At 48.7% G+C, this 15,765-nt stretch overlaps 2 long non-coding RNA genes across 2 annotated transcripts; both read left to right on the top strand.

Moving 5' to 3' along the window:
• Window positions 1-479: 479 nt before the first annotated feature.
• LOC137855328 (uncharacterized) lies at window positions 480-9,810 on the top strand. Its single transcript, XR_011095681.1, has 4 exons — window positions 480-1,264; window positions 1,522-1,578; window positions 1,661-1,754; window positions 8,683-9,810. It is a non-coding gene; the product is annotated as an uncharacterized lncRNA (long non-coding RNA).
• A 4,111-nt stretch (window positions 9,811-13,921) lies between these two features.
• Window positions 13,922-15,248, top strand: LOC137855174 (uncharacterized). The gene is made up of 3 exons (XR_011095561.1): window positions 13,922-13,991; window positions 14,951-15,016; window positions 15,105-15,248. It is a non-coding gene; the product is annotated as an uncharacterized lncRNA (long non-coding RNA).
• Window positions 15,249-15,765: the final 517 nt, after the last annotated feature.

Raw genomic sequence — 15,765 nt, 5'->3', positions numbered from 1 at the left:
GTGAAGGTGGTTGAGGCTGGGTCACGTTCTGGGTGCTTGTGGCTGGGTCACCAGGCTAACAGGAGCAGCGGGATAATTTTGTAGCTTGAGTGCGTGCGCCATGCAGGACAATTTCCTTCTGTTCGTCTGTCCTGTTTGCTTCTGCAGTGTCTGTTCTGTGCTTCTCGGGTCTTGATATCCTCCTGGCTTTTTACACAGGACTGACCAGACAGGCGACTTGGTAGCTGTGCTGAAGGGCCTCAATGCTTGTTTTGTCATCATGGCTCTGATCAGCGACTGCAAGACAAGAAGTGCTCGAAAGTGCAGATCTGTTTCAGGTCTTGTGCATCGTATTCGGTTTGAGATCGCGTCTGTTTCCATCCTCACTCTTGCAGAAGTCGTCTGGGCCGCATCAGGAGCTCTTGCTTGGGAATTGATTTCCTGAGAGTTGTCTTAGGGATGTTTTCAGTCCCCATCCTTCCGGTCTCTTGTCTTGAAGGCAGGCTTTTTAGGCCTCCATCATCCCAGTTCTGGCAGTTGCTTCCAGTCACGTGTCGTGACATTTGAGTCTCTGGTAGGGTCTGGTGCAGAGCACCTGTTCTGACTTGCTGTTGCCATAGGGCTTTCCCCCGGGGGTCACTTTTTCTTGCGCCTAGTGTTGTGTGTTTTGTTTGTAGTGTTTGTGGCGTGCCTGTGTGTGTATGTGTTTGGTCTGGAGCTGTCCTGCCTGGCAGTTAGTGATAATAGCTAACGTGGCAGTGCATGGGTGTACTAATACATTGATGGGACTGTTTTGGCGTAGACATCTGCCTCTGGGCGCATACTGAAGGACAGCTGGCACAGTCATCTCTGGAGGTTGGCAGATGTGGATTTGGCAGAGTTGAGCTGCTTGCGAGCAGCTGTTTGCATAGTGCTTGAATGGTGTACTGTTGAATCTTGAAAGCTTACAGATATGGGGTTTTGAATTTTTTATTTTTATTTCTTTCCTGTCCCCAGTAGAGTGTATACCGTAGTAGGAACTGCCCACAGGAAAGAGCTCCTTCTGGAACTATTCATCAGTCGGTAGGCAGCTCGGTGCCTGTCTTGATCTACTTCTGAGGTGCTGAGGCAAGGGGGCTGCTGTTTTGAAACGATAATATCGTTAATTGGGTCCCTTTGTGTTGTGGAGGGATGGGTGCTAATGGTGGCAGGTGAATGATTGATTCTCTTGTGGCTGTTTTCATTTGTTTAAGGTGAAACACAGTGTACAACACGGGACTTGACGACCGGAGCTGCTTTTGGCAAGGTGAGCGATGAGCAGATGTAGAAGGTACTTTAGGGGTGCAGTTGTCACTGCAGTTAGTTAACTGCACAAAATACAGTAAAAATCCTGTTTATTTTGTATTTCCGAGGTGTTGTAGCTGGCCTAAGAGAGCAGATGGAAACATCTGCCTCGAGGGGAGGTGAGGGGGGCAGATGTAAGGCAGCAGATGAGAGTATCTCTCCCTCTGTGCTGTGGCTTTGGATGCTGCTTCAGCCTATGCTTTTGTTTCTCTTTTGCAGGTGTCTCGCACAGGCTGAGTGGGGCCAAGCTGCACTCTGAAGAGCAGCACGAGAAGGGTGGGCTGTTTGTGAGCTGGATTGGAGCAGAACTGCCAAGTAGCACGAGGTGAGTGCGAAGGGTATCCGTCTTGCTTTGCAGGTGCCATGGCAGGCTCTCCACAGAAGCGGTTGAGGATTGGAGAAGAGGTTGCAGATGATCAAGGAGCGACACGTGCAGGGATGGCTTGAAAAGGGTATGGCTGCTTTCTCTTCTGTTTATCAGGTGTCACTGGCGACATGGGCTGTGATGTTAGTCTTTAGAATCGGAACAAAGCAGGTGCTGAAATGCTTTGTTTTTTTTGTGTTGGGCTTGCACCTTGATGAGTGTAGGGATGGGTTTTAAGTGGGTGCAGCGGAGGGCCTGAACCCCAGTGTCCTGTAGTGTGTTTTGACCCATCAGCATAGCCTTTTGGTTCTCAGGTAGCCTACTGAAGTAAGTGATTTTTCCTGCGAGTGGAATGGAATTGTTTTTTTTTCCACGTAATTTGTTCTCCTCCTAGATTTTTCTTTTTATGTAAATAAAATATTGAGCTAATTCCAGAGGGGAAAAAAAATCAGTTTACTTTCTTAATCAGTTTGTCCTTTTAATATTCAAAGCTGCAGCAACAGCATGGGGATTTTTGTTTCTAGAAACACCCTAGCTCTCCTGTCTTCACTCTGCATGCAGTTGAGCTAAGCCATATAAATGAATAAAGAAACCACAGCTACTGCTCGTTTCTGATTTTTTTTTTGTGCTTTCCCCCTTGCACTTTCCCAGGTGATTGGCTTCAGGGTCCAGGTGAGACCTAGTGGTAACTGAGTTGCAGGTATGCCATCAGAGAGCTCCTTCTGCCTGGGCTGCACTTTTGGGTAAGCGTTTGGTTTTATTTCAGTTGGTTGTAGGGTTCTTTAGGTGGGTCAGAGTCTATGGACTGATGCGTTCTGAAGTAGAAACCGGTACGCATATCTTTTTGAGTTGGTAACTGGTAGGATCTGTCACTGTAAAGCAATCTAGTAGTAGTATGTGCCTGTATTGCACGCAGCTCTTCCTCAGGTGAGTAGTTGTTATGGCAGTTTTACGGATAGTATGGTGATGTTACTTTGTGTGTTTGCTTTGTGGTTCTGGGTCCCTTCTGATTTTTGCAGAATTACGGGGCTTTTTGTGATTCTTTGCCTGTATGTCAAATATTATCAAAGTTACAACCTTGCTGTTAAAGTGATGGAGCAGGGTTTAGGAGAAGTGTATCATGGAAGCTCCCTGTGTGAGCATGTGTCTGAAAATGGCAGCAGTGGGCACATAAGGGGTAGTCTGTTTCAAGTTTAGGGACAGTTTGTTATATTTCTGGAGGTTTTGCCTGTGGGTTTTCTGTCTGTCGAGTGTTCAGACCTTGCAGCCTTTTACTCTTGATGTCCTCGAATTGACATATTAGAAGTATGTTTATTAGGTGATTCCAGGTAGTTGTTTTTGGGAAACAGTGGGGTAATGTCTCTTGACCGCATAAGTGCAGTAGTGCCTAGAGAGTGAGCAGGCTCACCTTCTTCTCTGCAGAATAAGTCCGCCCGGGCCCATTTCGGCGCGGCGCCGCCCGGGCCCATTTCGGCGCGGCGCCGCCCGGGCCCATTTCGGCGCGGCGCCGCCCGGGCCCATTTCGGCGCGGCGCCGCCCGGGCCCATTTCGGCGCGGCGCCGCCCGGGCCCATTTCGGCGCGGCGCCGCCCGGGCCCATTTCGGCGCGGCGCCGCCCGGGCCCATTTCGGCGCGGCGCCGCCCGGGCCCATTTCGGCGCGGCGCCGCCCGGGCCCATTTCGGCGCGGCGCCGCCCGGGCCCATTTCGGCGCGGCGCCGCCCGGGCCCATTTCGGCGCGGCGCCGCCCGGGCCCATTTCGGCGCGGCGCCGCCCGGGCCCATTTCGGCGCGGCGCCGCCCGGGCCCATTTCGGCGCGGCGCCGCCCGGGCCCATTTCGGCGCGGCGCCGCCCGGGCCCATTTCGGCGCGGCGCCGCCCGGGCCCATTTCGGCGCGGCGCCGCCCGGGCCCATTTGTCATGTGGAGCTACAGAGCAGGTGAGGTAAAGGAGCTGGGAACAGAGAGGTATTGCACAATGATATGTTGCCTTAGTAGTAGTGAACGTTGTGCAGGAGGTGGTTATTAGGGCTGGCATTCTGATGAATGCTGGCTCTCTGTGTTTACAGATGGGGGTGAGTCTGTTTAAACTAATTCCAGTTCAAAAAGTTTCAGTTACTAGCTTGGTGATATTTTCAGTTCAATATTGATATCTGCAGAGAAAGTAAAAGGGGAGTTTTGCTTCTAGAATCACTGCAGATATCTTGCCTGCTCTTTGCATGCTTTTGAGATAAAGCTGATTTTAAAAAAGAAAGAAAAAAAAAACACTTGCTTCTCTTGCTCCCTTCCTGCTCTCTTGTGCTTTGTCCCTCATCTTCCCCAGGTGATTTGGTTTGGGTGCTGGGCGGGGACAAAAGGTATATGAGCCCCAGGCACGACATCAGAGAGCTCCTTCTGCCTGGGCTGCTCTTTGGGGTCAGTGCTTTGTGTTTCCTTCAGTCAGTTGCAAGGTTCTCTAGGCAGGCTGCAGTTTGTGGAGTTCTGTATTTCTAAGTGCTTGGAATTCTAGATTTCTAAGTGCTTGAAATAGAGGGATATTTAGTAGAGGCTGCTGTCTCACTGTTTTTTGGGATGGTCACATATGCTCCTGTTTTTGCACCATATTTTAATCTCTACATGTATAAAAACACTTGTTTTAGTCTCCTGGAGAGTTTCAGCAGCTTGATTACATGCTACATGTGGCTTGACAGCGTAGATGCAGCATTGCCAAGAGACTGAGCAGGGTTGTATCAGAGTCACCTTTTCATCTGCAAGGGGTAAGTCTGTGATTACCCCTGCCGGGGCTGCTGTGTGTGCATGTCTTTTTGGCATTTGTGGAGCTCAGTTGTTTTTTTTGTGTGTATGTGCATGTTCTAAGTTTATTTTTTTTTTTTGAGGGGTGAATAGTGTGTGTGCTGAGCGTGGTTGCCAGGTGGATGTGGGGAGCTGCTCAGGACTGGTAGGTTTGGTTTCTAGGAGTGTGCAGCATCCTTCCTGTGCGATGCGACTGATTGTTGGGTGGGAACGTTCCAGCTCATATGTCTTAAGCAATGTAGCTTGTGTAGTGGTGTGTTGTGTGGCCTGCGCAGAGTTTGCTGTGGCGCTGTGAGTGTAGAATCTCAGTTAGAGCTGGTGAGCAGCTGAAGTACCGGAGCTGGGAAGAGAGAGGTCTTGCAGCAGGTACGCTGTGGCTGTGAGGTGCCTCAGAGTGTGCTTTTCCCTTGTCTCTGCAGGTGCTTGGTTCAGTTGTGGAGAGGGAAGGGAAATCATCATGTCAGGAAGCTCTGAGGGAAGGTGAGTGGTGTCAGCCTGGTCATCCCTTATCTGAAGCGAAGGGAAGACGCTCAGGTGTTTCCCTGTGAGGTTCCGAGGTGAGGCTGTTTGGGATAGAGGAGCAGTGTGGCAGGCGGATTCTTGCAAGCACAGTTGTCATTGTATGCTTTTGTGTTCCCAGGTGGCGTGGGTGATGCTGGCCGCTCCTTTCAAGCTTGGACCTAATTTGCAAGTACAGAGGCAAGTGGCCTGCTGTTTTGAAAGGATAAAAGTAAAGCTGGGGTCGCTTATGTTTTTGAGGGTTGGGTGCTACTGCTGGCAGCTGAATGTTTATCTTCTGCCTGTGTTTTTCTTTTGTTCAGGGTGAAACGCAGTGTGCAGTGCAGGACCTCTCGACCCAAGCTGCCTCTGCAGTGACTCTGGTGTGTGATGAGCAGAGGTAACTGTTGTTTTACGGGCGCGATTGTCACTGCAGTTATTTTCCTACATCCAATAGAGTAAAATTCCAGTTTGCCTTTTAGAGGTGCTGTAAGTGGGTGAAGAGAACAGATGAAAGCATCTGCCATGGGGGGCAGGCAAGCGGCTGAGGGACAGGAGGGGATGAGATTATGTGATTTTTTTCCCGGGGGTGGAATGGAATTGATTTTGTTGGTGTATAATCTGTTCTGCTCCTAGATTTTTCTTTCAGTGTAAATAAAATTTTAAGTTAATTCCATTTGAAGAAGTTCCAGTTACTTGCTGGGTCGTGTTGTCCTTTCAATGTTAAAAGCTGCAGCAAAAGCATGGGGATTGTTCCTTCTAGATACACCCCCAATTTTCTTGTCTGCAGTCTACGTGCAGTTGAGCAAAAGCAGATTTCAAAAAAAAAACCGAAAAAAAAACCATGAAACACACACAAAAAAACAATAATAAAAAAAACAAACCACCATTGGGTCACTTCTGAACGCAACGATCATTTGATCCCTTTGTTTTCCCAGGTGGTGTGGATGATACTGGCTGCACTGTTGGAGCTTGGACTCGGAGAGGAAGAGGTGAGCAGAACTGTATGTTGCATCAGTAGTAGTCAGCATTGTGGAGCAGGTGGGCATCATGGCCGGCGTGCTAGTGAATGCTGTTACTCTGTTTTTGCAGCTGATGATGAGCCTGGCAATTGACTAAGATGGCAATCGGTGCCTGTGCATTTCTTGAGGCGGAGGGACTTTACCATCCAACAACCTGAGAGCTAAGTTGGGGGGCACCTGGTATTTGCATATCTGGGGTGGCTAATGGGAGCTGGGAGCCCGAGCAGCGTGGTGCCTGCTGGCTGAATAGACTTGGTGCCACTGTGAGGGTGGTTGAGGCTGGGTCACGTTCTGGGTGCTTGTGGCTGGGTCACCAGGCTAATAGAAGCAGCGGGATTATTTTGTAGCATGAGTGCGTGTGCCAGGCAGGACAGTTTCCTTCAGTTTGTCTGTCCTGTAGTGTTGCTTCTCCATTGTGCGTTGTGAATTATGGTCTCCTTGGGTCTTGATATTCTCCTAACTTTTTACACAGGACTGACTAGACAGGCGACTTGGTAGCTGTGCAGAAGGGCCTCAATGCTTGTTTTGTCATCATGGCTCTGATCCGAGCACTTTTTGTCTTGCAGTTGCTGCTTAAAGTGCAGATAAGTTTCAGGTCTTGTGATCTCAAGCTGAATATGATGCACATCTGTTTCCATCCTCACTCTTGCAGAAGTCGTCTGGGCCGTATCAGGAGCTCTTGCTTGGGAATTGATTTCCTGAGAGTTGTCTTAGGGGGTTTTCAGTCCCCATCCTTCTGGTCTCTTGTCTTGAAGGCAGGCTTTTTAGGCCTCCATCATCCCAGTTCTGGCAGTTGCTTCCAGTCGCGTGTGGTGACATTGGAGTCTCTGGTAGGGTCTGGTGCAGAGCACCTGTTCTGACTTGCTGTTGCCGTAGGGCTTTCCTTTTGGGGGTCACTTTTTCTTGTGCCTTGCGTTGTGTGTTTTGTTTGTAGTGTTTGTGGCGTGCCCGTGTGTGTATGTGTTTGGTCTGGAGCTGTCCTGCCTGGCAGTTAGTGATTAATGTGGCAGTGCATGGGTGTACTAATACATTGATGGGACTGTGTTGGGAAAGACATCCGGTCGGCCTCTGGGCACGTACTGAGGGGCAGCTGGCACAGTCATCTCTGGTGGTTGGCAGATGTGGATTTGGGAGAGTATATCTGCTTGTGAGCAGCTGTTTGTATAGTGCTTGAACGGTGTGCTTGAGGAGGTCTGTTGAATCTTGAAAGTTTACAGATACGGGGTTTTGAAACTTTTATTTTTTATTACTATTCTGTCCCCAGTAGAGTGTAAACCTTTGGAGGAACCTTTCACGGAAAGAGCTCCTTCTGGAACTGTTCATCAGTTGGTAGGCAACTCGGTGACTGTCTTGATCTACTTCTGAGGTGCTGAGGTATTGGGGCTTCTGTTTTGAAATGATAATATTGTAAATGGGGTCCCTTTGTGTTGTTGAGGGATGGGTGCTAATGCTGGCAGGTGAATGACTATCTTGTGACTGTTTTCATTTGTTGAAGGTGAAACACAGTGTACAACACGGGACTTGACAGGAGCTGCTTTTCGCAAGGTGAGCGATGAACAGATGTAGCAGGTACTTTAGGGGTGCAGTTGTCACTGCAGTTAGTTAACTGCACAAAATACAGTAAAAATCCTGTTTATATTTCAGGGGTATTGTAGCTGGCCTAAGAGAGCAGATGGAAGCATATGCCTCGAGGGGAGGTGAGGGGGGCAGATGTAAGGGAGCAGATGAGAGTAACTGTCCCAGCTGTGCTGTGGCTTTGGATGCTGCTTCAGCCTGTGCTTTTCTTTTTGTTTCACTTTTGTCTCAGGCTGAGTGGGGCCAAGCTGCACTCTGAAGAGCAGCACGAGAAGGGCGGGCTGGTTGTGAGCTGGATTGGAGCAGAACTGCCGAGTAGCACGAGGTGATTGGAAAGGGTATCCATCTTGCTTTGCAGGTGCCATGGCAGGCTCTCCACAGAAGAGGCTGAGGATTTGAGAAGAGGTTGCAGCTCATCAAGGAGCGACACGTGCAGGGATGGCTTAAAAATGGTATGGCTGCTTTCTCTTCTGTTTATCAGGTGTCCCAGGCAACGTGGGCTGTGATGTTAGTTCCTGAGAACTGGAACAAAGCAGGTGCTGATAATGGTCTTCTTTGGTAGGCAAAGAGCTGCCCGAAGCCCCGTCCTGTGTAACGTGAGCATGCCTCTCTGAGTATGAAGCTTGCTTTCCAGTAGTTCCCAAAACTGTGTTGAAGCTGAAATGCTGCGTCTGTTTTTTTGTGTTGGGGTTGCACCTTGGTGAGTGCAGGGATGGGTTTTAAGTGGGTGCAGCGGAGGGCCTGGCCCCAGTGTTCTGTAGTGTGTTTTGACCCACCAGCATAGCCTTTTGATTCTCAGATATCCTACTGAAGTGATTTTTTCCTGTGAGTGGAATGAAATTGAATTATTTTTTGGCGTGTAATCAGTTCTGCTCCTAGATTGTTCTTTCTGTGTAAATGAAAGATCGAGGTAATTCCAGATGGAAAAAGAAATCGGTTGCTTACTTGGATGTATTGTCCTTTCAATATTCAAAGCTGCAGCAAAAGCATGGGGATTTTTGTTTCTAGAAACACCTCAGTTCTCCTGTCTGCACTCTGCATGCTGTTGAGCTAAGCCTTATAAAAGCAAATAAACCACAGCTGCTGCTCCTCCTCTTTCTACTTTCATGTGCTTTCCCCCTGCACTTTCCCAGGTGATTGGCTTCAGGTTCCAGGTGGGACCTAGTGGTAACTGAGTTGCAGGTATGCCATCAGAGAGCTCCTTCTGCCTGGGCCGCACTTTTGGGTAAGCGTTTGGTTTTATTTCAGTTGTTTGGAGGGTTCTTTAGGTGGGTCAGAGTCTATGGACTGATGCGTTTCCTAGTAGAAACGGGTACGCATGTCTTTTTGAGGTGGCAACTGGTGGGATCTGTCATTGTAAAGCAATCTATTAGTAGGTGCTTGTATTGCACGTAGCTCTTCCTCAGGTGAGTAGTTGTTATGGCATTTTTACGGATAGTATGGTGATGTTACTTTGTGTGTTTGCTTTGTGGTTCTGGGTCCCTTCTGATTTTTGCAGAATTACGGGGCTTTCTGTGATTCTTTGCCTGTATGTCAAATATTATCATAGTCAAAACCTTGGTGGCAAAGTGATGGAGCAGGGTTTAGGAGAAGTGTATCATGGAAGCTCCCTGTGTGAGCATGTGTCTGAAAATGGCAGCAGTGGGCATGTAAGGGGTAGTCTGTTTCAAGTTTAGGGACAGCTTGTTATATTTGTGGTGCTTTTGCCTGTGTGTTTTCTGTCTGTCGAGTGGTAGACCTTGCAGCCTTTTAGACTTTGTCCTTGAATTTACATAGTAGAAGTACGTTTATGAGGGGTTGCGAGGTACATTGTTTTTGGGAAACCGTGGGGTATGGTTCCTTGACCACATAAGTGCAGCAGTGCCTAGAGAGTGAGCAGGCTCACCTTCTTCTTCTCTGCAGAATAAGTCCGCCCGGGCCCCTTTCGGCGCGGCGCTGCCCGGGCCCATTTCTCAGGTAAATGTAGTGAGCAGATGAGGTAAAGAAGCTGGGAACAGAGAGGTATTGCACAGTAGCATGTTGCATCAGTAGTAGTGAGCGTTGCCCAAGAGGTCGGTGTCAGGGCTGGCATGCTTGTGAGTTCTGGTTCTCTGTTTTTGCAAGTGATGATGAACCTGTTTGACGTAATTCCATTTGAAAAAGTTCCAGTTACTGGCCTGGTCGTGTCGTCCTTTCAATGTTAAAAGCTGCAGCAAAAGCATGGGGATTGTTGCTTCTAGAAACAACACAGGTCACCTGTCTGCTCTCTGCATGGTTTTCAGGTAAAGCAGATCTTAAAATAAAATAAAATAATAATAATAAAAAAATAAAAATCAGCTGCTGCTCCTTTCTTTCTACTTCCTTGTGCTTTGCCCCTCCCCTTTTCCAGGTGATTGGGTTTGGGTGCTGGGCGGGGCCGAATGGTATATGAGCCCCAGGCATGCTATCAGAGAGCTCCTTCTGCCTGGGCTGCTCCTTGGGGTAAGTGCTTTGTTTTTCCTTTAGTCAGTTGCAGGGTTCTCTAGGCAGGCTGGAGTTTATAGATTTCTAGAATTTTTAAGTGCTTGGAATTCGCTTAATAGAGGGATGTTTAGTAGAGGTTTGTGGCTTATTGTTTTCTAGGATGGTGGGGTACTCCGCTGTTTTTGAGCTGCACTTTAATCTCTAGATGTATAAACCCACTCGTTTTATTCTGCAGAGGACTAAAACCAGCTTGATTGCATGGTACCTGTGGCTTGGTAGCGTAGATGCAGCATTACCAAGAGACTGAGCAGGGTTGTATCAGAGTCACCTTTTTTATCTGCAAAGGGTAAGTCTGTGATTACCTCTGCCGGGGCTGCTGTGTGCGCATGTCTTTTTGGCATTTGTGGAGCTCGGTTGTTTCTTTTTTTTGTGTGTGTATGTGTATGTTCTAACTTCTTGTTTTTTTTGAGGGGTGAATAGTGTGTGTGCTGAGCGTGGTTGCCAGGTGGATGTGGGGAGCTTCTCAGGACTGGTAGGTTTGGTTTCTAGGAGTGTGCGGCATCCTTCCTGTGCGATGCGACTGATTGTTGGGTAGGAACGTTCCAGCTCATATGTCTTAAGCAATGTAGCTTGTGTAGTGTGTGTTGTGTGGCCTGGGCAGAGTTTGCTGTGGTGCTGTGAGTGAAGAATCTCAGAGCTGGTGAGCAGCTGAAGTACCGGAGCTGGGAAGAGAGAGGTCTTGCAGCAGGTACGCTGTGGCTGTGAGGTGCCTCAGAGTGTGCGTTTCCCTTGTCTCTGCAGGTGCTTGGTTCAGTTGTGGAGAGGGAAGGGAAATCATCATGTCACGAAGCTCTGAGGGAAGGTGAGTGGTGTCAGCCTGGTCATCCCTTATCTGAAGCGAAGGGAAGACGCTCAGGTGTTTCCCTCAGAGGGTCTGGGGTGAGACTGTTTGGGATAGAGGAGCAGCGTAGCAGGTGGGTGCTTGCAAGCACAGTGGTCATTTTGTCCTTTTATGTTCCCAGGTGGCGTGGGTGATGCTGGCCGCTCCTTTCAAGCTTGGACCTAATTTGCAGGTCCAGAGGCAAGTGGCCTGCTGTTTTGAAAGGATAAAAGTAAAGCTGGGGTTGCTTATGTTTTTGAGGGATGGGTGCTACTGCTGGCAGCTGAATGTTTATCTTCTTCCTGCCTTTCTCCTTTGTTCAGGCTGAAATGCAGTGTGCAGTGCAGGACCTCTCGACCCGATCTGCCTCTGCAGTGACTCTGGTGTGTGATGAGCAGAGGTAACTGTTGTTTTTGGGGTGCGGTTGTCACTGCAGTTATTCTCCTACATCCAGTAGAGTAAAATTCCAGTTTGCCTTTTAGAGGTGCTGTAAGTGGGTGAAGAGAACAGATGGAAGCATCTGCCACGTGGGGCAGGCAAGCGGCTGAGGGACAGGAGGGGATGAGAGTATGTGATTTTTTTCCCGGGGGTGGAATGGAATTGATTTTGTTGGTGTATAATCTGTTCTGCTCCTAGATTTTTCTTTCAATGCAAATAAAAGTTTGTGCTAATTCCATTTGAAGAAGTTCCAGTTACTTGCTGGGTCGTGTTGTCCTTTCAATGTTAAAAGCTGCAGCAAAAGCATGGGGATTATTGCTTCTAGAAACACCCCAGTTTTCTTGTCTGCAGTCTGCATGCTGTTGAGCAAAAGCAGATTTGAAAAAAAAAAAAAAAGAAACAGGAAACACACAAAAAACAATAAGAAAAAAAAACCACCATTGGGTCACTTCTGAACGCAATGATCATTTAATCCCTTTGTTTTCCCAGGTGGTGTGGATGATACTGGCTGCACTGTTGGAGCTTGGACTCGGAGAGGAAGAGGTGAGCAGAACCGTATGTTGCATCAGCGGTAGTCAGCATTGTGGAGCAGGTGGGCATCGTGGCTGGCGTGCTAGTGAATGCTGTTACTCTGTTTTTTGCAGCTGATGATGAGCCTTCAATTGGCTAAGATGACAATCGGTGCCTGTGCATTTCTTGAGGCGGAGGGACTTTACCATGCAGCAACCTAAGAGCTAAGTTGTGGGGCACCTGGTATTTGCATATCTTGGGTGGCTAATGGGAGCTGGGAGCCAGAGCAGCATGGAGCGTGCTGGCTGAATAGACTTGGTGCCACTGTGAGGGTGGTTCAGGCTGCTTGTGGCTGGGTCAGCAGGCTAATAGAAGCAGCGGGATTATTTTGTAGCATGAGTGCGTGTGCCAGGCAGGACAGTTTCCTTCAGTTTGTCTGTCCTGTAGTGTTGCTTCTGCAGTGTCTGTTCTGTGCTTCTCGGGTCTTGATATCCTCCTGGCTTTTTAGACCGGACTGACCAGACAGGCGACTTGGTAGCTGTGCTGAAGGGCCTCAATGCTTGTTTTGTCATCATGGCTCTGATCAAGCAGCGACTGCAAGACAAGAAGTGCTCGAAAGTGCAGATCTGTTTCAGGTCTTGTGCATCATATTCGGTTTGAGATCACGTCTGTTTCCATCCTCACTCTTGCAGAAGTCATCTGGGCCGCATCAGGAGCTCTTGCTTGGGAATTGATTTCCTAAGTGTCTTCTTAGGGGGTTTTCAGCCCCCATCCTTCTGGTCTCTTGTCTTGAAGGCAGGCTTTTTAGGCCTCCACCATCCCAGTTCTGGCAGTTGCTTCCAGTCGCGTGTCCTGACATTTGAGTCTCTGGTAGGGTCTGGTGCAGAGCACCTGTTCTGACTTGCTGTTGCCATAGGGCTTTCCCCCGGGGGTCACTTTTTCTTGCGCCTAGTGTTGTGTGTTTTGTTTGTAGTGTTTGTGGCGTGCCTGTGTGTGTACGTGTTTGGTCTGGAGCTGTCCTGCCTGGCAGTTAGTGATAATAGCTAACGTGGCAGTGCATGGGTGTACTAATACATTGATGGGACTGTTTTGGCGTAGACATCTGCCTCTGGGCGCATACTGAAGGACAGCTGGCACAGTCATCTCTGGAGGTTGGCAGATGTGGATTTGGCAGAGTTGAGCTGCTTGCGAGCAGCTGTTTGCATAGTGCTTGAATGGTGTACTGTTGAATCTTGAAAGCTTACAGATATGGGGTTTTGAGTTTTTTTATTTTTATTTCTTTCCTGTCCCCAGTAGAGTGTATACCGTAGTAGGAACTGCCCACAGGAAAGAGCTCCTTCTGGAACTGTTCATCAGTCGGTAGGCAGCTCGGTGCCTGTCTTGATCTACTTCTGAGGTGCTGAGGCAAGGGGGCTGCTGTTTTGAAACGATAATATCGTTAATTGGGTCCCTTTGTGTTGTGGAGGGATGGGTGCTAATGGTGGCAGGTGAATGATTGATTCTCTTGTGGCTGTTTTCATTTGTTTAAGGTGAAACACAGTGTACAACACGGGACTTGACGACCGGAGCTGCTTTTGGCAAGGTGAGCGATGAGCAGATGTAGAAGGTACTTTAGGGGTGCAGTTGTCACTGCAGTTAGTTAACTGCACAAAATACAGTAAAAATCCTGTTTATTTTATATTTCCGAGGTGTTGTAGCTGGCCTAAGAGAGCAGATGGAAACATCTTCCTCGAGGGCAGGTGAGGGGGCAGATGTAAGGGAGCAGATGAGAGTAACTGTCCCAGCTGTGCTGTGGCTTTGGATGCTGCTTCAGCCTGTGGTTTTCTTTCTCTTTTGCAGGTGTCTCGCACAGGCTGAGTGGGGCCAAGCTGCACTCTGAAGAGCAGCACGAGAAGGGCGGGCTGGTTGTGAGCTGGATTGGAGCAGAACTGCCAAGTAGCATGAGGTGAGTGCGAAGGGTCTTGCTTTGCAGGTGCCATGGCAGGCTCTCCACAGAAGCGGTTGAGGATTGGAGAAGAGGTTGCAGATGATCAAGGAGCGACACGTGCAGGGATGGCTTGAAAAGGGTATGGCTGCTTTCTCTTCTGTTTATCAGGTGTCTCAGGCAACGTGGGCTGTGATGTTAGTTCTTGAGAATTGGAACGAAGCAGGTGCTGATTGCGGTCTTCTTTGGTAAGCAAAGTGGTGCCCAAAGCCCTGTCCTGTGTAGCCTGAGCACGCCTCTCTGAGGATGAAGCTTGCTTTCCAGCAGTTCCCAAAGCTGTTGAAGCTGAAATGCTGCGTCTGTTTTTTTTGTGTTGGGGTTGCACCTTGGTGAGTGCAGGGATGGGTTTTAAGTGGGTGCAGCAGAGGGCCTGGCCCCAGTGTCCTGTAGTGTGTTTTGACCCACCAGCATAGCCACTTGGGTCTCAGATATCCTACTGAAGTAAGTGATTTTTCCTGTGAGTGGAATGGAATTGTTTTTTTTTTTTTTGGCATGTAATCACTTCTGCTCCTAGATTTTTCTTTCTACGTAAATAAAAGATACTAAGAAAAAGAAAAGGTACGTTGTTTTGGGGAAACCGTGGGGTAGGGTTCCTTGGCCACATAAGTGCAGTAGTGCCTAGAGAGTGAGCAGGGTCACCTACTTCTTCTCTGCAGAATAAGGCTGCCCGGCCCCATTTCGGCGCGGCGCCCCCCGGGCCCATTTGTCATGTGGAGCTACTGAGCAGGTTAGGTAAAGGAGGTCGGAACAGAGAGGTATTGCACAATTATATGTTGCCTTAGTAGTAGTGAACGTTCTGCAGGAGGTGGGTATCAGGGCTGGCATGCTAGTGAATGCTGGTTCTCTGTTTTTGCAAGTGATGATGAACCTGTTTGACTTAATTCCATTTGAAAAAGTTCCAGTTACTTGAGTGGTTGTGCTGTCCTTTCAATATTAAAAGCTGCAGCAAAAGCATGGGGATTGTTGCTTCTAGAAACACCCCTGGTCTCTTGTCTGCTCTCTGCATGTTGTTTAGCTAAAACATTTAAAAAAAAAAAAAAAAAACAGGAAACACACACAGACAAAAAAAACAATAAGAAAAAAAAACCAACACCATTGGCTGAGTTGTTGTGAATGCAACGAACATTTAATCCCTTTGTTTTCCCAGGTGGAGTGGATGATACTGGTTTCACTGTTGGACCTTGGACTCGGAGAGGAACACGTGAGCACAATCGTAGGTTGCATCAGCAGTAGTCAGCATTGTGGAGAAGGTGAGCAATGGGGCTGGCGTCCTAGTGAATGCTGGTACTCTGTTTTTGCAGCTGATGATGAGCCTGGCAATTGACCAAGATGACAATTGGTGCCTGTGCATTTCTTGAGGCGGAGGGACTTTACCATGCAGCAACCTGAGAGCTAAGTTGGAGGGCACCTGGTATTTGCATATCTGGGGTGGCTAATGGGAGCTGGGAGCCAGAGCAGCATGGAGCGTGCTGGCTGAATATACTTGGTGCCACTGTGAGGGTGGTTGAGGCTGGGTCACGTTCAGGGTGCTTGTGGCTGGGTCACCAGGCTAATAGAAGAGGCAGGATTATTTTGTAGCGTGAGTGCGTGCGCCAGGCAGGACAGTTTCCTTCTGTTGGTCTGTCCTGTAGTGTTGCTTCTGCAGCGTCTGTTCTGTGCTTCTTGGGTCTTGATATCCTCATGACTTTTGACACTGGACTGACCAGACAGGCGACTCGGTAGCTGTGCTGAAGGGCCTCAATGCTTGTTTTGTCATCATGGCTCTGATCCGAGAACTTCTTGTCTTGCAGTCGCTGCTTGAAGTGCAGATCTGTTTCAGGTCTTGTGCATCGTATTCGGTTTGAGATCGCGTCTGTTTCCATCCTCACTCTTGCAGAAGTCGTCTGGGCCGCATCAGGAGCTCTTGCTTGGGAATTGATTTCCTGAGAGTTGTCTTAGGGGGTTTTCAGTCCCCATCCTTCT

The sequence above is a fragment of the Anas acuta genome, chromosome 4 (genome assembly GCF_963932015.1).
Source record: "Anas acuta chromosome 4, bAnaAcu1.1, whole genome shotgun sequence".
Lineage (NCBI taxonomy): Eukaryota > Metazoa > Chordata > Aves > Anseriformes > Anatidae > Anas > Anas acuta.
This window is presented reverse-complemented; position numbering and strand designations above follow the sequence as displayed.